The sequence below is a fragment of the Bufo bufo genome, chromosome 8, assembly GCF_905171765.1.
Source record: "Bufo bufo chromosome 8, aBufBuf1.1, whole genome shotgun sequence".
In the NCBI taxonomy this organism is placed as follows: Eukaryota; Metazoa; Chordata; class Amphibia; order Anura; family Bufonidae; genus Bufo; species Bufo bufo.
The window spans coordinates 73,122,256-73,149,240 of NC_053396.1; the positions used below are offsets into that span (position 1 = coordinate 73,122,256).

A 26,985-nucleotide genomic window follows, 5' to 3' on the forward strand; every position below is an offset into this window, starting at 1 on the left:
TTTGTTTGCAGAGCAGTTGCCATGCTCTTAAGCACATTTTACTGTCTTTTACATCCCTCTAGCCTTTTCAAGGACTATTTTAGAGCCATTTTAATTTTAAAAAGTGGCAATTTTAGTGCCCTAAATAGAAAAAATTCTTATTTTCAATTGTCAGGTGACATTTTATCATTTTTGGCGTATACAAACCCCTGCTGTGCCTGGGTGACAGGGGCCTAAATCTCTCAAAATCCTCTGTTGTATTGCTGGGTGATATGAGCCCCCTTTTGCCATGAATGAACCTCTGCTGTGCATTGCTGACAGGGGCCTAAATCTTTCAAAATCATCTGTTCTATTGCTGGGTGACATGAACCCCCTTTTGCCGTGAATGAAACCCTCCTCTGCATTACTTACAGGGGCCTAAATCTCTCAAAATCCTGTGTTCTATTGCTGGGTGACATGAACCCCCTTTTGTCGTGAATGAACCCCTGCTCTGCATTGCTGACAGGGGCCTAAATCTCTCAAAATCATCTGTTCTATTGCTGGGTGACATGAACCCCCTTTTGCCGTGAATGAACCCCTGCTGGGCCTGGGTGACAGGGGCCTAAATCTCTCAAAATCTTCTGTTGTATTGCTGGGTGACATGAACCCCCTTTTGCCGTGAATGAACCCCTGCTCTGCATTGCTGACAGGGGCCTAAATCTCTCGAAATCCTCTGTTCTATTGCTGGGTGACATGAACCCCCTTTTGCGGTGAATGAACCCCTGCTCTGCATTGCTGACAGGGGCCTAAATCTCTCAAAGTCATCTGTTCTATTGCTGGGTGACATGAACCCCCTTTTGCCGTGAATGAACCCCTGCTGGGCCTGGGTGACTTGGGCCTAAATCTTTCGAAATCCTCTGTTGTATTGCTATATGACATGATCCCCCTTTTGCAGTGAATAAACCCCTGCTGTGCCTGGGTGACAGGGGCCTAAATCTCTCGAAATCCTCTGTTGTATTGCTATATGACATGATCCCCCTTTTGCAGTGAATAAACCCCTGCTGTGCCTGAGTGACAGGGGTTTAAATCTCACAAAATCCAATGTTGTATTGTTGGGTGACATGAACCCCCTTTTGCCGTGAATGAACCCCTGCTCTGCATTGCTGACAGTGTATAGTGTGAACGTGTGTTTAGTACGGCAGAGAGCATTATCACAGGCCGCAGCCAATGTGGACAAGCTTACGTTTATTAAAATGAACCAGTCATAAATCCCACAGGACTTGTCCGTACCTTGTGCAGAATAGACATTTATACCAGCCTCAACCATCCATTCTTGTACTCAAGTGCACTTATTCTTAGTTTTATTTTGTTATATGTCCCAATATTTTGGGGGATACCCCAATTTAACCACTTAACCCCTTAAGGACCGGGCTCATTTTCACCTTAAGGACCAGGCCATTTTTTGCAAATCTGACCAGTGTCACTTTAAGTGCTGATAACTTTAAAACGCTTTGACTTATCCAGGCCGTTCTGAGATTGTTTTTTCGGCACATATTGTACTTCATGACACTGGTAAAATGAAGTCAAAAAAATTATTTTTTTTACACAAAAAAATACCTAATTTACCAAAAATTTAGAAAAATTTGCAAATTTCAAAGTTTCAGTTTCCTCTACTTCTGTAATACATAGTAATACCCCAAAAAATTGTGATGACTTTACATTCCCCATATGTCTACTTCATGTTTGAATTGTTTTGGGAATGATATTTTATTTTTTGGGGATGTTACAAGGCTTAGACGTTTAGAAGCAAATCTTGATATTTTTCAGAAATTTACAAAAACTCAATTTTTAGGGACCAGTTCAGGTCTGAAGTCACTTTGCGAGGCTTACATAATAGAAACCACCCAAAAATGACCCCATCTAAGAAACTACACCCCTCAAGGTATTCAAAACTGATTTTGCATACATTGTTAACCCTTTAGGTGTTGCACAAGAGTTATTGGCAAATGGGGAGGAAATTTGAGAATTTCATTTTTTTGTCTAATTTTTAATTTTAACCCATTTTTTCCACTAACAAAGCAAGGGTTAACAGCCAAACAAGATTGTATCTTTATTGCCCTGACTCTGCCGTTTACAGAAACACCCCATATGTGGCCGTAAACTACTGTATGGCCACACAGCGGGGCGTAGAGTGAAAGGTGCGCCGTTTGGTTTTTGGAAGGCAGGTTTTGCTGGACTGGTTTTTTGACACCTTGTCCCATTTGAAGCCCCCCTGATGCACCCCTAGATTAGAAATTCCATAAAAGTGACCCCATCTAAGAAGCTACACCCCTCAAGCTATTCAAAACTGATTTTACAAACTTTGTTAACCCTTTAGGTGTTGCACAAGATTTAATGGAAAATAGAGACACAATTTCAAAATGTTACATTTTTGGCAGATTTTCCATTTTAATATTTTTTTTCCAGTTACAAAGCAAGGGTTAACAGCCAAACAAAACTCATTATTTATGGCCCTTATTCTGTAGTTTACAGAAACACCCCATATGTGGTCGTAAACCGCTGTACGGGCACACGGCAGGGCGCAGAAGGAAAGGAATGCCATACGGTTTTTGGAAGGCAGATTTTGCTGGACTGGTTTTTTGACACCATGTCCCATTTGAAGCCCCCCTGATGCACCCCTAGAGTAGAAACTCCAAAAAAGTGACTCCATTTTAGAAACTACGGGATAGGGTGGCAGTTTTGTTGGTACTAGTTTAGGGTACATATGATTTTTGGTTGCTCTATATTACACTTTTTGTGCAGCAAGGTAACAAGAAATAGCTTTTTTGGCACGTTTTTTTTTTTTTGTTATTTACAACATTCATCTGACAGGTTTTATCATGTGGTAATTTTATAGAGCAGGTTGTCACGGACGCGGCGATACCTAATATGTATACTATTTTTTTTATTTATGTAAGTTTTATACAATAACTTCATTTTTAAAACCAAAAAAATGTTTTAGTGTCTCCATAGTCTAAGAGCCATAGTTTTTTCAGTTTTTGGGCGATTATCTTGAGTAGGGTCTCATTTTTTGCGGGATGAGATGACGGTTTGATTGGCACTATTTGGGGTGCAAATGACTTTTTGATCGCTCGCTATTACACTTTTTGTGACGTAAGATGGCAAAAAATGGCTTTTTTTACACCGTTTTTGTTTTTATTTTTTTACGGTGGTCACCTGAGGGGTTAGGTCATGTGATATTTTTATAGAGCCGGTCGATACGGACGCGGCGATACCTAATATGTATACTTTTTTTTTATTTATGTAAGTTTTACACAATGATTTCATTTTTGAAACAAAAAAAATCATGTTTTAGTGTTTCCATAGTCTAAGAGCCATAGTTTTTTCAGTTTTTGGGCGATTATCTTGGGTAGGGTCTCATTTTTTGCGGGATGAGATGACGGTTTGATTGGTACTATTTTGGCGTACATGCAACTTTTTTGATCACTTTTATTACCTTTTTTGGGAAGTAAGGTGGGCAAAATTTCAATTTTCTCATAGTTATTATTTTTTTATTTTTATGGCGTTCACCGTGCGGGGAAAGTAACATGACCGTTTTATAGATCAGGTCGTTACGGACGCGGCAATACCTAATATGTGTAGTGTATTTTATTTTTTTAATTTTTATTCAGTGATAAAAATTTTTTTTTTTATCTTAACTTTTTTCACTTTTTTTTTACATTTTTGTGACCCAGACCCACTTGGTTCTTGAAGATCCAGTGGGTCTGATGTCTGTATAATACAGTACAGTACAATATATATTGTTCTGTACTGTATTTTACTTACACTGAACAGATCTATGCTTTTAGCACAGATCTGTTCAGCACCATGGACAGCAGGACGCCTGAGCAGGCGTCCTGTTGCCATGGGAACCTTCCCCGTCTGCTCAGAACTTCGCAGATGGGGAAGGGTAAGCACGAGCTGAGGGGGGCTCTCTGGGGGCTGTCGGGGGGCTCTCTCCCTCTCCATCGGGGGGCTGCAAAGGCACAGCAGCCCCCCGATGGATAGGGAGGGAGCTCCCTGACCGATGACAGTTAACTTTTTCCATACAGCGGTCCGTACGGACCGCGGTATGGAAAGGGTTAAACGGCTGACATCTGCACAGATGTCAGCCGTTTATACCAGGGTGCCAGCAATGTGCTGGCACCCTGGTATAACCCACTAGAAGCCAACGATCGTTCATGGGGAGGCAGGCGGGGGATCGCGATCCCGCCTGCCGCACCGCCCGCCTCCCGCAACGCCCCCACCGCCTGCGATACCCCCTCCGCACCACCCGCCGGGATAAAATCGTGCAGGGGTGCAGGGGGGGGTGAAAAATATAGATTTTAGCCACTCTAAAGTTTCTGATCCCCGCGGTCAGGGCCCGCGGGGATCAGAAACTGCAAAAAGCGCAGCAAACCGCAGGTCTGAATTGACCTGCGGTTTGCTGCGATCGCCGATACGGGGGGGTCAAATGACCCCCCCCTGCATTGTTACGGGATGCCGGCTGAATGATTTCAGCCGAAATCCCGTTCCGATTAACCCCTGGGGCGCTGGAATACAGATTTTAAGTCAGGACGTACCGGTACGTCCTTGGTCCTTAAGGACTCGGGAAATAGGGCGTACCGGTACGTCCTATGTCCTTAAGGGGTTAAGGACCACAGGTTTATACCCCCCTAAATACCAGGCCCTTTTTTTTACAAATCGGCACTCCACAACTTTAGCGGTTTATTGCTCGGTCATGCAACTTACCACCCAAATGAATTTTACCTCCTTTTCTTCTCACTAATAGAGCTTTCATTTGGTGGTATTTCATTGCTGCTGACATTTTTACTTTTTTTGTTATTAATCAAAATTTACCGATTTTCTTGCAAAAAAATTAAATTTTTCACTTTCAGTTGTAAAATTTTGCAAAAAAAACGACATCCATATATAAATTTTTCTCTAAATTTATTGTTCTACATGTCTTTGATAAAAAAAAAAATGTTTGGGTAAAAAAAAATGGTTTGGGTAAAAGTTATAGCGTTTACAAACTATGGTACAAAAATGTGAATTTCCGCTTTTTGAAGCAGCTCTGACTTTCTGAGCACCTGTCATGTTTCCTGAGGTTCTACAATGGCCAGACAGTAGAAAAACCCCACAAATAACCCCATTTCGGAAAGTAGACACCCTAAGGTATTCGCTGATGGGCATAGTGAGTTCCTAGAATTTTTTATTTTTTGTCACAAGTTAGCGGAAAATTATGATTTTTTTTTTATTTATTTATTTTCTTACAAAGTCTCATATTCCACTAACTTGTGACAAAAAATAAAAACTTCCATGAACTCACTATGCCCATTACGAAATACCTGGGGGTGTCTTCTTTCCAAAATGGGGTCACTTGTGGGGTAGTTATACTGCCCTGGCATTTTAGGGGCCCGAATGCGTGAGAAGTAGTTTGAAATCAAAATCTGTAAAAAATGGCCGGTGAAATCCGAAAGGTGCTCTTTGGAATGTGGGCCCCTTTGCCCACCTAGGCTGCAAAAAAGTGTCACACATCTGGTATTGCCGTACTCAGGAGAAGTTGGGCAATGTGTTTTGGGGTGTCATTTTACATATACCCATGCTAGGTGAGATAAATATCTCGGTCAAATGCCAACTTTGTATAAAAAAATTGAAAAGTGTTTTGGGGTGTCTTTTTAATAGAAAAAAAAAACACATCACACACATAGTCCTGAAAAGGAATAGAAAAATTTGAATACACAGCAAGAAACCAACTTAATGCCTTGATGGCCAAATCGTGTGGAATAACGGTGTAGAGAGAAGTCACGTCTGCAGAAATCTATGCAAAACGTGACTCCCACTTTAGGCTGTGAAAGGCCTGCAGAACACTCCTTGTATCCTGCAGGAAACCTGGTATATCCTGCACCAGAGGCTGTAGCAGAGAATCAACCCAGGCTGAGAGATGTTCCGAAAACGAGCCAATGCCCGACACAATAGGACGCATTGAAGGAGGAAAACCTCCCTTGTGTATCTTGGGAAGGGAGTGGAAAATGGGAATCACTGGAAATTGGACAAAAATAAAGTCCCTTTGACGTTCATTCAGATAACCACTCTCCAAACCCTTCTCCAAGAGACATTGTATTCGTTGCTGGAAGAGGGGAGTGGGGTCACCTGGAAGCTCCTTATAAACAGAGTTATTTTCTAACATTAGTGTATTTTGTCATTTATAAATAGCTTTATCCAGGATGACCACCGCTCCCCCCTTGTCAGCCAATTTAATAGAAATGTCGGGCATTGACTCGAGTTCGGACAAGGCCTGTCGCTCAGTTTGTGACAAATTATTGAAAACAGTTGCCCTAGGCGATTGCGTGTCCGATTGTAGAGCAAATAGATCCCGTATAACCAGTGCTTGAAGTGGGCCGGAACGCGGCGGTACTCAGTACCGCCACTTCCAAAAATTGCCCTGGAGAGTACCAGCACCTCTCCGTGCGCCCAGTACGTGGGTTTCCGGTACCGGAGCGCAGCGGAGAGCTGGCAGTATCTCCTCCCTAATGTCGTTGGCTGGGCAGCTAGTGGAGGGGGGCGGGTCGTTGCAGAGTACGGCTCAGGCTGGCGCAGGCAGGGAGTTGACCTCACGTTAGGTGACGTCAACTCCTTCCCGCGCGCCTGTGACTGAGGAGCTATCAGTGCGGCGACCAGTGACTGGTCCTCCTTGGAGTCAGGAGTCGGACGGTGCAGCAAAGAACATCGACTTTGCTTTGGAATCCAACTTCTGAAGAGTACTGGTGAGTGACAGGCACCCCCCCTCCCCCCACACACATTAGTTCCTCTCTGTACCAGTACCCCCCCCCCCCCTGGCAGGGGGGTACTGGTACAGAGAGGAATTAATGTGTGTGATGAGGGGGGGGGGGTCTGATGTGCAGGGGGGTACTGGTACAGAGAGGAACGAATGTGCGGTGGGGGGGGGGTACTGGTACATAGAGGAACTAATATATATGTGTCTGATGGGTGGGTCTGATGTGTAGGGGGCCCCTGCACATCAGACCCCCCCATCACACACATATATATTAGTTCCTCTATGTACCAGGACCCCCCCCCCACCACCGCACATTCGTTCCTCTCTGTACCAGTACCCCCCTGCACATCAGACCCCCCCCCCCTCATCACACACATTAGTTCCTCTCTTTACCAGTACCCCCCCCCACCACCACCACACATTAGTGCCTCTCTGTACCAGTACCCCTCTGCACATCAGACCCCCCATCACACACATATATATTAGTTCCTCTATGTACCAGTACCCCCCCCCCCACCACCGCACATTCGTTCCTCTCTGAACCAGTACCCCCCTGCACATCAGACCCCCCCCTCATCACACACACACACACATTAATTCCTCTCTGTACCAGTACCCCCCTGGCAGGGGGGTACTGGTACAGAGAGGAATTAATGTGTGTGTGTGTGATGAGTGGGGGGGGGGTCTGATGTGCAGGGGGGTACTGGTACAGAGAGGAACGAATGTGCGGTGGTGGGGGGGGTACTGTACTGGTACATAGAGGAACTAATATATATGTGTGTGATGGGGGGGTCTGATGTGCAGGGGGGGGGAGCACCGGCGCCTAATAGAGTACCGGCACCTCTTTTGGCCCACTTAAAGCACTGCGTATAACTAATTCCTGATAATGGTCCATGGCAGGAGTGCGTGAATGGATGGGATAAAACCCAGGATTATGAATACTGAACTTATGTGCAAAATCATTGCCCGGATCAGAATCAGGAATAGTACGGGATTGCTGTAAAAAAGATGGATTAGACAATTCTGAAAAGGAAAAAGAAGACACAGATGAATGGCATGGAACATCAAAAACATCAACACCCACGGGCAAGGAGGGCTCATTGGAGAGGGCTGGGGTGGAATCCTGACAATCCGCAAAGTGTTTTTTCACAGTCAGGCCCCGTACAAATCTATTTAGATCTGTAATGGTGTGGTAAATATCCGCCTGACAAGACGGGGAAAATGAAAGACCCCTAGATAAAACATCTAGTTGTGACTGTGAAAAAACCTTTGCGGAGAGATTAAGTACTTGGATATTCATCTCATTCTCCTGTTGTGTGAGGGATATCGGCCTCCCTTTGGAATGTTTACGTCCTGCACGCCGTTTTTGGGTTCTTAAAGGAAAGAATGTTGCTGGCAGCACCGGACATGTCATCTGATTCAAAATCTGGGACTCCAGATGGTGTGGGCTCCGAAACAGAGTCGGAGGATTCCGGATCAGTGGAGCTGAAAACCATGCTCCTAGATTGATTTCTTCCTCTGGGAGCGATGATACTTTTTCATGATAGAGCGCGGAGTGCGAAATTTTTGGTCAGACCATATTTAGATTGACTGCATTTTATAGTCCTGGAGATCCCGGTTGAATTTTGCTTGTTTCACGGAGATGAGACTATCCTCAAGTTTGCATAGATTTTGTTGCAATTTAGCGTCCAAGTCCGTGAACATAGATATAGAAGAGAGAGCAACAATAATTTCCTGTGTAGCTTTAATTTCCTCACGAAGTGTTGCGAGCGTATCCTCTTCATGTGAGGTAATCAGGCTCATCAATTTCAGGGAGCAATCGGATAGAATATCCTACCACTTGGTAACGAAGGCATCAGAATATACCGTGGTGGGTTTCTTTCGCAGACGGAGTCCACGGGGTATCATGGAACGGTCCATATATTTCTTTAAAGTAGTGAGGTCCCACCACGTTCTCATTTCCTTCACCAGAAGCCTTTCTAGAGAAGCCATATGGATTTTAAGATCCAAGGAATCTTGAGCAGATTTATCGTCCATGTTAAATATGGCATCCATTTTTGATAATCTCTCATCGCAGTTATCAATTGCACGTAGTGAGGAGTGTAACATGTTGTTGGCTTAAAATATGAAGTAATGCACTGGTAACAAAAGGCTGAATGCAGAGGAGCAGCACCTGGGTTCACAAGCACAGGTAGGCAAAAAGAAAAAATATAGGCGTGCTCAAACGCTGTTGCACCGAGCACAGACCATGCCGGGAACCACAGCGTAACTTAAGTAAAGGAAAGAGAAAAGTCCAGCTCGATTAAAATGTTACCTTTATTTTTCAGTGCAGATTAAAAGCCAGTTACACTCCAGTCTACATGTTTCGGATCAAGGACAATAGCGATCCTTACTCATGACATACACGTACTGAGGAGGAGGTTGAATATATAGTGCCTCCACCTGGAAGCAGGTGGACGCACTAACTACAAGCTCCTCCTTTTAATGAAATTGACAACACATGCTGAAAGGCATGGTGAATTAAAACAAAAGAACACACATAACTTATGGATCTAAAAATTCAGTAATGTAACATCAAATCGTGTTTCCGATTGAGTCCACTCGGTATGGTGGACCCCATTTTGAAGATCCAGAACGACTCACGATTCAAAAGCTTCTTTTTGTAATTCCCACCCCATAATGGTGGAGTAACCCTCTCCAGACCTTGCACAGTTAAACCCTCTGTGTCACCACCATGCACCGCTTAAAAATGCAGGCTGACAGCAGACACATTTCTGGCATATTTTTTCTTTTTGCCAGACAGAGGAGAGAGGTCCCATAGCAGAAAATCAGGCTTCATGTCATAGCAGAGAATCAGGCTTCATGTCACCCACCACTGGAACAGGCCACTGTGAGATATTTAGGCCCCGGCACCCAGACAGAGGAGAGAGGTCCCATAGCAGAGAATCAGGCTTCATGTCATAGCAGAGAATCAGGCTTTATGTCACCCACCACTGGAACAGGCCACTGTGAGATATTTAGGCCCCGGCACCCAGACAGAGGAGAGAGGTCCCATAGCAGAGAATCTGGCTTCATGTCACCCACCACAAGGAACAGGCCACTGTCAGATATTTTTAGGCCCCGGCACCCAGACACAGGAGAGAGGTCCCATAGCAGAGAATCAGGCTTCATGTCACCCACCATTGGAACAGGCCAGATTACGATATTTAGGCCCCTGGCACCCAAACGGAGGAGAGGTTCATTCAACTTTGGGTTGCCCCGCAATATAATGGTAAAATTTAAAAAGAGGATTTAATGAAGAAGTGCCCTGGAGTAAAAGAATATATGGTTAAGGGGAGGTAGTTATAAATGTCTAATCTGCACAAGGGATGGACAGGTCCTGTGGAATCCATGTCTGGTTCATTTTTATGAACGTCAGCTTGTCTTCATTGGCTGTGGACAGGGGGCTGCGTTTGTCTGTAATGACGCCCCCTGCCGTGCTGAATACACATTCAGCCAAAACGCTGGCCGCCGGGCAGGCCAGCACCTCCAAGGCATAAAAGGCTAGCTCTGGCCACGTGGACAATTTGGAGACCCAGAAGTTGAATGGGGCCGAACCATCAGTCAGTGCGTGGAGGGGTGTGCACACGTACTGTTCCACCATGTTAGTGAAATGTTGCCTCCTGCTAACACGTTCCGTATCAGGTGGTGGTGCAGTTAGCTGTGCCGTGGTGACAAAACTTTTCCACATCTCTGCCATGCTAACCCTGCCCTCAGAGGAGCTGGCCGTGACACAGCTGCGTTGGCGACCTCTTGCTCCTCCTCTGCCTTCGCCTTGGGCTTCCACTTGTTCCCCTGTGACATTTGGGAATGCTCTCAGTAGCGCGTCTACCAACGTGCGCTTGTACTCGCGCATCTTCCTATCACGCTCCAGTGCAGGAAGTAAGGTAGGCACATTGTCTTTGTACCGGGGATCCAGCAGGGTGGCAACCCAGTAGTCCGCACACGTTAAAATGTGGGCAACTCTGTTGTCGTTGCGCAGGCACTGCAGCATGTAGACGCTCATATGTGTGCCAGGCTGCATAGAGGTAAGGACAAGCTGTCCTCTGTGGGAGGCGTATCGTCATTGTCCTCCGTTTTCCCCCCAGCCACGCACCAGTGATGGGCCCGAGCTGCGTTGGGTGCCACCCCGCTGTGAACATGCTTCATCCTCATCCTCCTCCACCTCCTCCTCATCCTCGTCCTCCTCGTCCTCCAGTTGTAGGCCCTGTCTGGCCACATTTGTACCTGGCCTCTGCTGTTGCAAAAAACCTCCCTCTTAGTCACTTCTAAGAGACTGCCCTGAATGTGCTAAAAATTACCCCTCTTCCTCCTCCTCCTCCTCCTGGGCCACCTCCTCCTCCTCCTCCTGGGCTACCTCCTTTTCCATCATCGCCCTAAGTGTTTTCTCAAGGAGACATAGAAGTGGTATTGTAACGCTGAAAACGGCGTCATCGCCACTGGCCATGTTGGTGGAGTACTCGAAACAGCGCAACAAGGCACAGAGGTCTCGCATAGAGGCCCAGTCATTGGTGGTGAAGTGGTGCTGTTCCGCAGTGCGACTGACCCGTGCGTGCTGCAGCTGAAACTCCACTATGGCCTGCTGCTGCTCGCACAGTCTGTCCAGCATGTGCAAGGTGGAGTTCCACCTGGTGGGCACGTCGCATATGAGGCGGTGAGCGGGAAGGCCGAAGTTACGCTGTAGCGCAGACAGGCGAGCAGCGGCAGGATGTGAACGCCGGAAGCGCGCACAGACGGCACGCACTTTATGCAGCAGCTCTGACATGTCGGGGTAGTTGTGAATGCACCACCAAATTCAGCACATGCGCCAGGCAAGGAATATGCGTCAAACCGGCTAGTCCCAGAGCTGCAACGAGATTTCGCCCATTATCGCACACCACCAGGCCGGGCTTGAGGCTCACCGGCAGCAACCACTCGTCGGTCTGTTGTTCAATACCCCGCCACAACTCCTGCACGGTGTGGGGCCTGTCCCCCAAACATATGAGTTTCAGAATGGCCTGCTGACGTTTACCCCGGCTGTGCTGAAGTTGGTGGTGAAGGTGTGTGGCTGACTGGATGAGCAGGTGGAAGAAGAGGAGGAGGAAGCCGAGTAGGAGGAGGAGGCTACAGGAGGCAAAGAATGTTGCCCTACGATCCTTGGCGGCGGAAGAACGTGCGCCAAAAAGCTCTCCGCCTGGGGCCCAGCCGCCACTACATTTACCCAGTGTGCAGTTAGGGAGATATAGCGTCCCTGGCCGTGCTTACTGGTCCACGTATCTGTGTTTTGGTGGACCTTGCCACAGATGATGTTGCGCAGTGCACACTTGATTTTATCGGATACTTGGTTGTGCAGGGAAGGCACGGCTCTCTTGGAGAAGTAGTGGTGACTGGGAACAACATACTGTGGGACAGCAAGCGACATGAGCTGTTTGAAGCTGTCTGTGTCCACCAGCCTGAATGACAGCATTTCATAGGCCAGTAGTTTAGAAATGCTGGCATTCAGGGCCAGGGATCGAGGGTGGCTAGGTGGGAATTTACACTTTCTCTCAAAGTTTTGTGAGATGGAGAGTTGAACGCTGCCATGTGACATGGTGGAGATGCTTGGTGACGGAGGTGGTGGTGTTGGTGGTACATCCTCTGGCTCTGATGGCACAGCGTGCAAACCACTTGGGTCTTGTCGTCAGCACATTGTTTGAAGAACTGCCACGCCAGGGAACTCCTTGAAGCTGCCTTTGGAGTGCTCGGTCCCAGATGGCGGTGGCCAGTAGCAGGCGAACTCTCTTGGCGGCGGGTGTTCTGCTTTTGCCCACTGCTCCCTCTTTTGCTACGCTGTTGGCTCGGTCTCACCACTGCCTCTTCCTCCGAACTCTGAAAGTCATTGGCATGACCTTCATCCTATGTGGGGTCTAGGACCTCATCGTCCCCTGCATCGTCTTCCAACCAGTCTTCATCCCTGACCTCCTGTTCAGTCTGCACACTGCAGAAATACGCAGCAGTTGGCACCTGTGTTTTGTCATTATCAGAGACAAGCTGAGGTGGTATTACCATGTCCTCATCATCAGGAAACATAAGTTGTTGTGCGTCAGTGCATTCTATGTCTTCCGCCGCTGGGGAAGGGCTAGGTGGATGCCCTTGGGAAACCCTGCCAGCAGGGTCTTCAAACAGCATAAGAGACTGCTGCATAACTTGAGGCTCAGACAGTTTCCCTGATATGCATGGGGGTGATGTGACAGACTGATGGACTTGGTTTTCAGGCGCCATCTGTGCACTTTCTGCAGAAGACTGGGTGGGAGATAATGTGAACGTGCTGGATCCACTGTCGGCCATCCAAGTGACTAATGCCTGTACCTGCTCAGGCCTTACCATCCTTAGAACGGCATTGGGCTCTACCAAATATCGCTGTAAATTCTGGCGGCTACTGGGACCTGAGGTAGTTGGTTCACTAGGACGTGTGGCTGTGGCAGAACGTCCTCTCCCAGCACGAGAGGGTCCAATAACACCACCACGACCATGTTCACTTCCGCGTCCCTTACTTGATGTTTTCCTCATTGTTACCGTTCCCCACAATAATAAAAAAAATATTTGGCCCAATGTATTGAATTCAAATTCAAATTCAATTTAAGTACCGTATTACACTAATACAGGCACAGCAGTAACCACAGATTTAGGGGAATATAAATTGTAGGCCTAGTATATAGGCCCTGGATGAAAGGTATCCTTTTACGGACAGAATTACACTTGGAGATGCACGGTAGCGTGTGAAGTTATTGAGGATGAACCTATCAGCACTTGAATTTGCACCTTGAATGTAATATACCCTTTTACGGACAGAAATACACACTGAGATGCACAATAGTGTGTGCAAATTTAAAGGCTTATGCTTTCATGCTTTCAGCAATTGTAATTTAACACTTTGTGTAATATACCCTTTTACGTAACAAAATAGACTTGGAGATGCACGCTGAGTGTAATATCCCCTTTTACGAACAGATTTACACTTGGCCTGCAACAGCAGAAACCACTGATTTAGGGTATTGCTATTTTGGGAATTGAATTTCAACCCGGAACAAAAACTATACTTTGACGGACACTAAAAAACTTTGCCAGCCACAGCAGTAACCACAGATTTAGCTGAATATAAATTGTAGGCCTAGTATTTAGGCCCTGGATGAAAGGTATCCTTTTACGGATAGAATTACACTTGGAGATGCATGGTAGCGTGTGAAGTTATTGAGGATGACCCTATCAGCACATGAATTTGCACCTTGAATGTAATATACCCTTTTACGGACAGAAATACACTATGTGAGATGCACAATAGTGCGTGCAAATTTCAGCAATTGTAATTTAACAGTTTGAATGTAATATACCCTTTTACGGACAGAAATACACTATGTGAGATGCACAATAGTGCGTGCAAATTTCAGCAATTGTAATTTAACAGTTTGCGTAATATACCCTTTTACGGAAAAAAATACAATTGGAGATGCACGCTGAGTGTAATATACCCTTTTACGGACAGATTTAAACTTGGCCTGCAACAGCAGAAACCACTGATTTAGGGTATTGCTATTTTGGGAATTTAATTTCAACCCAGAACAAAAACTATGCTTTGAAGGACACTAAAAAACTTGTCCAGCCACAGCTGGAACACCAGATTTAGGGTATTGCTATTTTGGCAATTGAATTTCACCCCAGAAAAAAATATATCCTTTGCCAGACAGCAGACAGTATTACAATTAGCTAGCCACAGCTGAAACACCAGATTTAAGGTATTGCTATTTTGGCAATTGTATTTCACCCCAGAAAAAAAAAATATATTTTGCCAGACAGCAGACAGTATTACACTTGGCTAGCCACAGCTGGAACACCAGATTTAGGGGATTGCTATTTATGCAAATGAATTTCACCCCTCAATAAAATATTGAAAATTCTATCCTGAGTTTCAAGGGGTGACAATAAGCACAGCCAATCCCCTGATGTAGGATATATGTAACATCCTGAAGTATGTCACTAAACTTCTTTCACCCTGCTTCATAATGTCAAGTGTATATGCGTACTTCCATCTTGTGTGATCCAACATTGCATTGTCATTTTGTATATATTTCTATGCCTGTTTTGTATTTATGCTGTAATTCCTAATGTGCACCAGCAGGTGGCAGCAGTATGCAGCAGGTCAAAGCCAGTTAGTTCATTCCAGGCTAGCCCCCCCCCCCCCCCTTTCTGAGGAGGAGTGGAATGATCCCACATCCTACTTCAGGGGGAGGAAGGAAAGTTCTAGAGAGCGTAACCAGCCCCCCTGCTGGGGAAGGCTGTGTTAGTAGGAGCTCCCAGAAAACAGGGATCCCAATGGGATCCAAGCCTCGGCTGAGGCCCAAGATCACCTTTCCCAGCCTGAGTCACCTAACTCAGCTGGTGGACAAAGAAAGCAGCCATATACAGAACTATAGATCTCCAGGAAGACAACACCATACCCTGTGAGCAGTCCTGTAAGTACAGATCCAAAGACAAAGAGAAGCTAAATACCTCTTCAGCTAGTCAGACCCAAACTAAGCAGACTAAAGACAGAGCAGAAGATAGATACCTGCCAGATTCTACTAGGCGTATGTACAAGAAGCAGAATAGATATAAATTCCTGCCACATATATAATATAACATAACATATATAACATATAACACCTGCTGGGACCCTAGACTATTGCTGTAAATGTATGGATCAAAGCTGCAAGCCACTAAGTAAACACAAGTTGGACCCTATTATCTTTGTGGATTTCAATTATTCCTCAATTACTCCTGCTAACCACACTCAATTTATTGCATGTGAGCCAGGATATAGGAGTCCAGCCGTACTACAGATCGGAGACACCGTTGACACTATCATATCTACTATACAGAGACATTATCCCCCTCTGGTATTCCTCACCTGGTACGTGAGCTCATAACATCTTAAAGGGCCCTGCTACAGTACCTGCGCAAGCTGCAATTGGCGTCAAAAACTATTACACATACAAACTGACCCACTGCATAGCATCCCCACTGACCCAGTGTCCTGCTCATTGCATAAGTGGCGTCACGAACAGGGTCGGATTGAATTGTGTGTCTATCCCTGTCCAACATAACCGGATCCAATTGTGCGCTAAAAACGGACTTAAACCGCATGTTTCACAGTTTACTTGTATTGTTGTGCCAGAAAGCGCTAGACTTGCGCTCCAACATTCAAAGAGTTAATTCGACATGGTGGAATTCGCAATATTCGTTAAAATGGCGCCTCATCTTCATGCCCAGAGACAAAGGAACAAAGGAACGCCCTCTCAGGAGCGCGAAAATGCTGTTTATGCCCACCCAGAAGTGGGAAAATCTAGCAACACCCTCTCAAGAAAGGCGCGAAGATGTCAAATACGCCCCTCTGGGAGCGGGAAAAAGAGAGACTGCCCCCAGTGAACTTTCTAGTGCAAGCCGAGGTGATAAAGACTCCACCCTCTGGGCTGCGCCCTTAGAATTTGCTGTCTGCTGGACTGAGGAGGTTGTCAAGATGGCGTATCCCCAACCTCGGTGGAACCAGATGGCGATTGGTGGAGAATCGGTGTATGAGGAGCGCCCACCGGAGATCCATGTCTCTCAAATCATGAAGAAAAGTGGGCCCTCTGTATTTGCTACCATGCCGGAGGCTGTGGATTCCTCCCTGAGCAAGAAAGCCGCACCGCCTACCTTGTCCAGTATCCCGGAGGTCACAGAAAAGGCCGCCGTTGAAGTCCCGGTTCCTGCTTGAAAGAGTCCGGACCTGATCAAGTTCCCGGAGGCCGTGGATCCCTCTGCATCGTCAAGCACCCCCGCGGAAGAAGACGTGCCTATAAAGATGGAGATTGACGTCACGCCTGTTCCCGCGGAGGACGCTGCCGCCACACTCACCTTCACCGTGGAGAAGCCAGAAGTCCATGATGGCATCCAGGAGGCACCGGAAACGGCCGCCCGGCCGCAACTTCAGGTAGGAGCTGCCGCGCTCCCTGAGGCCCCGGCCTGGTCCGTGTCCATCCCTCCGCCACGTCCAGAGACCCCAGCACCTGCCATCAGCCTTAGGCCTGCAACGCCATTACCACCTACTGGTGCGGCGGAGGCGGCTGGTGATTCCACTCCGCCGCCCAGCTATGAGAAGCTCCGAAGCCTTAATCCTGAGGTACCCCATGAGATAACTGCATTTGCCCAGACCACATGGGAATATAAATCTGCGGTGGAAGAATGGGTCAAGCAAGTTATTGACAACCCCCAGCCCGGAAAAACTAAACTCAGTAGGAGAACTGGGACTGTGTTGTGGTTCTCTGTCGAACGAGGGGTGGGTTTTGTGCAGGATAGCCACTCCGGCATCGAACTGTTTGTGGGCCGAAGGTCCGTCAAGAGGCACTACTTGCCCCAGGCCCAACATAATTTGTACTCAGGCGACCAAATTGAATTTACCCCCATGCGGTCCATGCAAGGACTTTTTGCCGCTGGAGTCACTCTCCTTGACAAGCCACTTTCCCCTGCCATTACCCCAGAGAACTGGCAGGAGGATCCAGGCTCTGTGGGCAGGACCCGTTGTTTACAAGAAGCCCCGGATGGTCGCATGCACTTCAGAGAGAGGTCACAGCCCGAACCTGCGCTACTCATTCCAGACCTGTCGCCACCACCAACCTTGAGGGTAGGACAGATCAATAATAGTGTCCTGACCTTTAATCCCAAGGTCCAGCCATGCTTCATGCCCCCCTATGTGCTCCCTTGGAAGCAGCCACAACAAACTGCTCCAGGCCTTCCTGCACCCCTGCAACCAGAAGTTCTGCCAGCTCCTGCACCGGCTGTGGATTCCGGTTTGCAGCAAGTCACTGCAGCATTTTCAAAGCTGTCAGCACAGCCAATCCCTACAACCACCGGTAGAGGGCAGTGGCGCACCACTACCAACACTACTTTAAGCCACCAACAGAGGCTAGAACACCCTCTCATGCGCTTCAGAAGCTCTAGTAGCGATGAAGAGCTGGACACCTACCTGTAAGGTGTCCCATCATAAAGAAAAATCATCATTGACATTTTGGGAGCCACTCCGTGGACTGCTACTTGACGGGTGAGGACCTGTTTGGCATTTGTGTGCTTTTAACCGTTTTGTTTCAGGTTGCCAGTGTTGTCCTCATCCAGATGGTCATATCAGTAAGGACTCCCCCCATCAGCACTTAACCCCTTCATCTCCAAGTTAACCGTTTTATCCCCTTTCTCAGGTTACTTGATAGCCTGTTGCTGCTATTAGATATTTAAACCCTTTGGATTACAATTAACTTTTGCCCTGTGGATTGCAAAGAACTTTTATCAATTTCCAGAGGATTCTACTTCAAGCACTTCCAGGAATAAGGACTCAAGTTATTGTTGAGCCTATCCTTGCACTTAATAAATTGCACTATTTTATAAAATGTTTTATTGCAACATAAAAGCTTGCACCCAAAGAAAGGACTCAAATGTGATACCTGAGCTCTTTGTGATCTTATACTGTGATAATTTTGCACTAGTAGCCAATTTACTGTTAGGTAACGTTTAAGTAACCTGCCCATTGTGTGTATTATCCATCTAGATGCCACAATGAGAAATTATGCACTGTTCAGAATGATTGCACTTAACCATTGCACTTAACCAAAATGTCGCAATTTTACTTAAAGTGTGCCTTTTCACAGCTCTTGTTCTCTCCCCCCTTCATATGGACTGTCATTATAGGGACATTGAATACTAATGGCCTACACCCGGTGATATATACCCATAGGTACCCAGGGTAGGACCAAGTGGTAAGTCCAGACAGATCCAGTAGTCACACAGGTACCCTTGCTGCTTCAGGAATCGTTAGAAGCCCTAGGCTGCTCTTTTCCCGCTTGTTTTATGTTCCGGATTGTTCCCATCCGGAGGTGTCTTATTTCCAGGAGATCCATGGGAACGTACTGCCCTCCTCCTGTGACATTGCCAGAAGACACGGAGATGATGAATACCTCCCCTTCTGAGCGTTTGACTAAGGTATGGTACCTCAAGCCTTAGAGCCCTATATTTTAGCTTCCTCATAGACATCATAGTGATCGTGCTACAAGCCAAATTTCTTCAGGCTATGGTGCAGGGAAGGGAATACAGGATAAAGCCACCCTTTCATTTGCGGGCATTCCATTACATAATGGTGAGATTACGGAGTAAAGACACCCCCATGCTTTCTTTGATGTTTGATGGCCATAATAACATACAAAGTCAGTCAGTAAAGGTTTTGCTTTGTGCAGTAATAGGTTCACTGGTTATACCAAGAGAAGGAAACTGTGTGTTGGACACCTTACTCTAGCGGGCAGGAACCTCGAGGAAACCGTTAAATGTTTTGTCTATGTAATGTCTTATATGTATATTCATGCAGCACTTTGTATTGTATTGGGTACCCAGAGCTGATTCCTCAACCGCTTAGCATACGCCAAGGACGGCTTCACTTAAAGTAACGGGGTAGGTAACATCCTGAAGTATGTCACTAAACTTCTTTCACCCTGCTTCATAATGTCAAGTGTATATGCGTACTTCCATCTTGTGTAATCCAACATTGCATTGTCATTTTGTATATATTTCTATGCCTGTTTTGCATTTATGCTGTAATTCCTAATGTACACCAGCAGGTGGCAGCATTATGCAGCAGGTCAAAGCCAGTTAGTATACCTAGACTGGAATAGTTCATTCCAGGCTAGCCCCCCCCCCCCCCTTTCTGAGGAGGAGTGGAATGCTCTCACATCCTACTTCAGGGGGAGGAAGGAAAGTTCTAGAGAGAGTAACCAGCCCCCCTGCTGGAGAAGGCTGTGTTAGTAGGAACTCCCAGAAAACAGGGATCCCAACCTAGGATCCAAGCCTCGGCTGAGGCCCAAGATCACCCTTCCCAGCCTGAGTCACCTAACTCAGCTGGGGGACAAAGAAAGCAGCCATATACAGAACTATAGATCTCCAGGAAGACAACACCATACCCTGCGAGCAGTCCTGTAAGTACAGATCCAAAGACAAAGAGAAGCTAAATACCTCTTCAGCTAGTCAGACCCAAACTAAGCAGACTAAAGACAGAGCAGAAGATAGATACCTGCCAGATTCTACTAGGCGTATGTAAAAGAAGCAGAATAGATATAAATTCCTGCCACATATTGCCAATACCTGCTGGGACCCTAGACTATTGCTGTAACTGTTTGGATCAAAGCTGCAAGCCACTAAGTAAACACAGGTTGGACCCTATTATCTTTGTTGATTTCAATTATTCTTCAATTACTCCTGCTAACCACACTCAATTTATTGCATGTGAGCCAGGATACAGGAGTCCAGCCGTACTACAGGTAGGAGACACCGTTGACACTATCATATCTACTATACAGAGACGTTATCCCCCTCTGGCCTTCCTTACCTGGTACGTGAGCTCATAACATCTTAAAGGGCCCTGCTACAGTACCTGCGCAAGCTGCAATTGGCGTCACAAACTATTACACATACAAACTGACCCACTGCATAGCATCCCCACTGACCCAGTGTCCTGCTCATTGCATATATATATATAAAAAAAAACACAATTGATGGTTAAATGGACTTGGTGGCAGTCTGCAGCTTGAGACACAAAATGGCCGCCGATCACCCCAGAAAAAAGTGACAGAAAAACGCTCTGGGCAGCCTAAAAACAGTGAGCAATTAACTAGCAGAAGTTGAATGATTCACAACTGTAGATCGATCACTTTATTAAGTGTTTTTGCTGAGTAAATCCCTACCTAATCTCGCCCTAACAGCAGCTGCATCCTCTCCCTACACTGATCAGAGCAGAGTGACGTGCGGCGCTACGTGACTCCAGCTTAAATAGAGGCTGGGTCACATGCTGCACTGGCCAATCACAGCCATGCCAATAGTAGGCATGGCTGTGATGGCCTCTTGGGGCAAGTAGTATGACGCTTGTTGATTGGCTGCTTTGCAGCCTTTCAAAAAGCGCCAAGAAAGCGCTGAACACCGAACCCGAACTTTTACGTAAATGTTCGGGTTTGGGTCCATGTCACGAACACCCCAAAATTCGGTACGAACCCGAACTATACAGTTCGGGTTTGCTCATCCCTACTCCATAGGAGTGCCCTCACTATGGCATTTTTTTTCACCCTCTTGCTGGTGCGCTCATATCCATGGACCAACATGAACTGCAGAATAAAGATGAAAGCATATAATCACAATGTTTTGCAACTCAATTGTTAAAAACACGGTCCTCAACTAAACAGCAAAAAGTAGTTATGTCTTTAGATGGGAAATACTCTGATTGCAATTGTACAGGGAGTGCAGAATTATTAGGCAAGTTGTATTTTTGAGGATTAATTTTATTATTGAACAACAACCATGTTCTCAATGAACCCAAAAAACTCATTAATATCAAAGCTGAATATTTTTGGAAGTAGTTTTTAGTTTGTTTTTAGTTTTAGCTATTTTAGGGGGATATGTGTGTGTGCAGGTGACTATTACTGTGCATAATTATTAGGCAACTTAACAAAAAACAAATATATACCCATTTCAATTATTTATTTTTACCAGTGAAACCAATATAACATCTCAACATTCACAAATATACATTTCTGACATTCAAAAACAAAACAAAAACAAATCAGTGACCAATATAGCCCCCTTTCTTTGCAAGGACACTCAAAAGCCTGCCATCCACGGATTCTGTCAGTGTTTTGATCTGTTCACCATCAACATTGCGTGCAGCAGCAACCACAGCCTCCCAAACACTGTTCAGAGAGGTGTACTGTTTTCCCTCCTCGTAAATCTCACATTTGATGATGGACCACAGGTTCTCAATGGGGTTCAGATCAGGTGAACAAGGAGGCCATGTCATTCGATTTTCTTCTTTTATACCCTTTCTTGCCAGCCACGCTGTGGAGTACTTGGACGCGTGTGATGGAGCATTGTCCTGCATGAAAATCATGTTTTTCTTGAAGGATGCAGACTTCTTCCTGTACCACTGCTTGAAGAAGGTGTCTTCCAGAAACTGGCAGTAGGACTGGGAGTTGAGCTTGACTCCATCCTCAACCCGAAAAGGCCCCACAAGCTCATCTTTGATGATACCAGCCCAAACCAGTACTCCACCTCCACCTTGCTGGCGTCTGAGTCGGACTGGAGCTCTCTGCCCTTTACCAATCCAGCCACGGGCCCATCCATCTGGCCCATCAAGACTCACTCTCATTTTATCAGTCCATAAAACCTTAGAAAAATCAGTCTTGAGATATTTCTTGGCCCAGTCTTGACGTTTCAGCTTGTGTGTCTTGTTCAGTGGTGGTCGTCTTTCAGCCTTTTTTACCTTGGCCATGTCTCTGAGTATTGCACACCTTGTGCTTTTGGGCACTCCAGTGATGTTGCAGCTCTGAAATATGGCCAAACTGGTGGCAAGTGGCATCTTGGCAGCTGCACGCTTGACTTTTCTCAGTTCATGGGCAGTTATTTTGCGCCTTGGTTTTTCCACACGCTTCTTGCGACCCTGTTGACTATTTTGAATGAAACGCTTGATTGTTCGATGATCACGCTTCAGAAGCTTTGCAATTTTAAGAGTGCTGCATCCCTCTGCAAGATATCTCACTATTTTTGACTTTTCTGAGCCTGTCAAGTCCTTCTTTTGACCCATTTTGCCAAAGGAAAGGAAGTTGCCTAATAATTATGCACACCTAATATAGGGTGTTGATGTCATTAGACCACACCACTTCTCATTACAGAGATGCACATCACCTAATATGCTTAATTGGTAGTAGGCTTTCGAGCCTATACAGCTTGGAGTAAGACAACATGCATAAAGAGGATGATGTGGTCAAAATACTCATTTGCCTAATAATTCTGCACTCCCTGTATGTGTGTGGGCTCTGAGCAATCTGATATTGCCCAGCTAAGCAGATATGTACCTGTCTAGTGAAGTGATGGTACGGTATAGTGTTTACTGCTGGTTCGCCTCCCAGTGGCGCACTCTGGGTAAAGCCTAATTCCCACGTCAGTGTTCGGTCAGTAAATTCCATCAGTGTTTTTGAGCCAAAACCAGGTGCGGCTCTAAACACAGAACAGGTGCAGATGTTTCCCTTATATCTTATGTCTGTGGAGGCACCAATCCTGGTTTGGGCTCACAATCACTGATGGAAATTACTGACCAAAACACTGATGTGTGAATGAGGCTTAACTCTCAGACAAAGTAAGCGGACTTCCAAAAAATTGGACATATATACTGTATATTTTGTGAGATGCTAGATAGTGTGTGGTTTATAGTGTGTGCCATGTAAATTGATGTGCTATGTGCATGTGACAGATTTTTCTATGCTGTGCGTACATACATGCTACAGACATAGTGCTGTCCGGACTAAAAATACAGTCATGTGAATGGCCTATTTCACAAATCCTTGTTTTGACAGTGACCATGGGTCAGTGGAAAAACTTTGGATACATGCAGCAATTTGGTCTATGTTGTTGACCAAATACAACCATACAAGTCTATGGGTCCATGGAAACCACCGACAGAACACGGATGGTATTCCAGAAGTCCTGTTTTCAAAATAGCAGTGCACATGGCAAATGGATGCAAAAAAATACAATGAATGGGATAAAAATGTCCATCTTCATGCATTAAGCTATTGCCATTTTTACATATATGACAAACAGACGTGTGAATAAGGCCTAACTCATGATGGAACTTCTGTCAGATGCTGGATAACTCTGTTTTTGCACATTATTAAATTTTTTTGGAAAGCCCTGAGGTGCAGTGTATCACTGAATGCCAGCCGTCAGTCCTGCAATGTTTTTATTACAGTGGTGGTGTATACAGCAGACTGCATTTTATTACATAGAAAGAATAATCATAAAAAAAAAACAGTTTTCATTCATTTAGACACTGTGTGAATTCTGCCGAAGGGTACTTTTACACTTGCGGCAGGACGGATCCGACAGGCTGTTCACCCTGTCGGATCCGTCCTGCCACTATGTCGCCGTGACGCCGAACTGCTGCTCCGTCCCCATTGACTATAATGGGGGTGGGGGGCGGAGCTACGGCGCAGCACGGCAGTGCACAGGGAGAGCTTGCAGGACTAAAAAGTCGCACATGCAGTACTTTTAGGCCTCTTTCACACGACCGTATGGCTTTTTCATTATTTTGCGTTGTTCCGTTTTTTTTGTTTCCATTGTGTTTCCATTTCCGTTCCGTTTTTCCATTCTGTTTTTCCATATGGCATATACAGTATACAGTAATTACATAGAATAAATTGGGCTGGGCATAACATTTTCAATGGATGGTTTCGCAAAAACGGAACGGATACGGAAGACATACGGATGCATTACCGTATGTGTTCCGTTTTTTTTGTGGACCCATTGACTTGAATAGAGCCACGGAACGTGATTTGCGCACAATAATAGGACATGTTCTATCTTTCAATGGAACGGAAAAACGGAAATACGGAAATGGAATGCACATTCTGTTTTTTTTGCGGAACCATTTAAATGAATGGTTCCGTATATGGACCGTATACAGTGTTACAGTTACACTCAGGCTAAAACTTTGTTGCAACAATGTATTTTGGTTATTTAAGACATGAAAGCCGGGTCATTTGGTACTTGCCCGATTTGAACAGTGATACCCCAGATTGCTATGCCATGGAGCACATTCGGATAACAAAAGACTATGTGAAATTAAAGACTTTGGCTCCATGGCGATTCTACTGTATTTGTGTAGTCTGAGTGCCATTTACCTAATAATATACACTCAGACCGGAGCTATCTGGGGATGTGTTACATGTCTATGTTTACTGTAATGGTTGTGACATTGTATGTTTGAGTAGTGATTTCTGTCCTGTTGTCCCCACATGTATAGTGGCGATCTCCCTTTGTCCTGAGATAATTGAATTACTCCTCGGTTGTCTCCGGGGCAGAGAGGAGGAAACCAGGATGCATTGTGGGGATGCATTGTTTCTGTGTGTCCTGAATTGTTGTTTATCTTCAATCTGGTCCCCCTAGGGGAGTGTCCACCAGATGGGGACCTGCATAAATACGGGCGGGTAGCCCTCAGTAAAGAGAGATTCTGCTTCTAACCCTCAATTCGTGCTTTGACTCGTTTTGTAGAGCATCACTAATCACTAGCCCTTGTAAGAGCTCTCTGGATTTCATCTACAGTCGTGGCCAAAAGTTTTGAGAATTACATAAATATTGGAAATTGGAAAAGTTGCTGCTTAAGTTTTTATAATAGCAATTTGCATATACTCCAGAATGTTATGAAGAGTGATCAGATGAATTGCATAGTCCTTCTTTGCCATGAAAATTAACTTAATCCCAAAAAAAACTTTCCACTGCATTTCATTGCTGTCATTAAAGGACCTGCTGAGATCATTTCAGTAATCGTCTTGTTAACTCAGGTGAGAATGTTGACGAGCACAAGGCTGGAGATCATTATGTCAGGCTGATTGGGTTAAAATGGCAGACTTGACATGTTAAAAGGAGGGTGATGCTTGAAATCATTGTTCTTCCATTGTTAACCATTGTGACCTGAAAAGAAACGCGTGCAGCCATCATTGCGTTGCATAAAAATGGCTTCACAAGCAAGGATATTGTGGCTACTAAGATTGCACCTCAATCAACAATTTATAGGATCATCAAGAACTTCAAGGAAAGAGGTTCAATTCTAGTTAAGAAGGCTTCAGGGCTTCCAAGAAAGTCCAGCAAGCGCCAGGATCGTCTCCTAAAGAGGATTCAGCTGCGGGATTGGAGTGCCACCAGTGCAGAGCTTGCTCAGGAATGGCAGCAGGCAGGTGTGAGCGCATCTGCACGCACAGTGAGGCGAAGACTTTTGGAAGATGGCCTGGTGTCAAGAAGGGCAGCAAAGAAGCCACTTCTCTCCAAAAAAAACATCAGGAACAGATTGATCTTCTGCTGAAAGTATGGTGAATGGACTGCTGAGGACTGGGGCAAAGTCAGATTCTCCGATGAAGCCTCTTTCCGATTGTTTGGGGCATCTGGAAAAAGGCTTGTCCGGAGAAGAAAAGGTGAGCGCTACCATCAGTCCTGTGTCATGCCAACAGTAAAGCATCCTGAGACCATTCATGTGTGGGGTTGCTTCTCATCCAAGGGAGTGGGCTCACTCACAATTTTGCCCAAAAACACAGCCATGAATAAAGAATGGTACCAAAACACCCTCCAACAGCAACTTCTTCCAACAATCCAACATAGTTTGGTGAAGAACAATGCATTTTCCAGCACGATGGAGCACCGTGCCATAAGGCAAAAGTGATAACTAAGTGGCTCGGGGACCAAAACGTTGACATTTTGGGTCCATGGCCTGGAAACTCCCCAGATCTTAATCCCATTGAGAACTTGTGGTTAATCCTCAAGAGGCGGGTGGACAAACAAAAACCCACTAATTCTGACAAACTCCAAGAAGTGATTATGAAAGAATGGGTTGCTATCAGTCAGGAATTGGCCCAGAAGTTGATTGAGAGCATGCCCAGTCGAATTGCAGAGGTCCTGAAAAAGAAGGGCCAACACTGCAAATACTGACTCTTTGCATAAATGTCATGTAATTGTCGATAAAAGCCTTTGAAACGTATGAAGTGCGTGTAATTATATTTCACTACATCACAGAAACAACTGAAACAAAGATCTAAAAGCAGTTTAGCAGCAAACTTTGTGAAAACTAATATTTGTGTCATTCTCAAAAATTTTGCCCACGACTGTACACTTACAGGAGCATGGATGACTGCTAAAAGGAACCTAACAGCGCTCTCTAGAATTAGGGGACAAGGACATCTAAGCGGTCCAACCATCAGCCAGCCTGAGGCAACCGTAACATACGGAACACAAAACACAGCCCATAAACAGAAAAAAAAAACCGGTCCTGTGAAAGAGACCTTAGTCCGGCGATCTCTCGTTGTGCACTGCCGTGCTGCGCCGTGGCTACACCCCCGCCCCATTATAGTCAATAGGGACGGAGCGGCAGTCTGGCGGCACGGTGACATAGCGGAAGGATGGATACGACAGGGTGAACAGCCTGTCGGATCCGTCCTGCCACAAGTGTAAAAGTAGAACACAACACAGACAGCAGCTTTTATAGCGTTTCTTGTAGTGTGACCTATGCAGGATCAGTACACCCTGTGCCGGTAGCTGATATAAGGGATAATGTAATGTATTGTTGAGTGCAATTATTCAAATAGTATATCTACTTT

At 45.7% G+C, this 26,985-nt stretch overlaps 1 long non-coding RNA gene across 1 annotated transcript in view; it reads right to left on the reverse strand.

Moving 5' to 3' along the window:
• Window positions 1-906: 906 nt before the first annotated feature.
• Window positions 907-26,985, reverse strand: part of LOC120977758 — a 33,233-nt gene continuing 7,154 nt past the window's right edge. Inside the window, exons 2-3 of the long non-coding RNA XR_005773956.1 lie at window positions 11,021-11,030; window positions 907-954 (exon numbers count right to left, since the gene is read on the reverse strand). This is a non-coding gene — a long non-coding RNA (uncharacterized LOC120977758). The remainder of the gene's footprint in view (window positions 955-11,020; window positions 11,031-26,985) is intronic.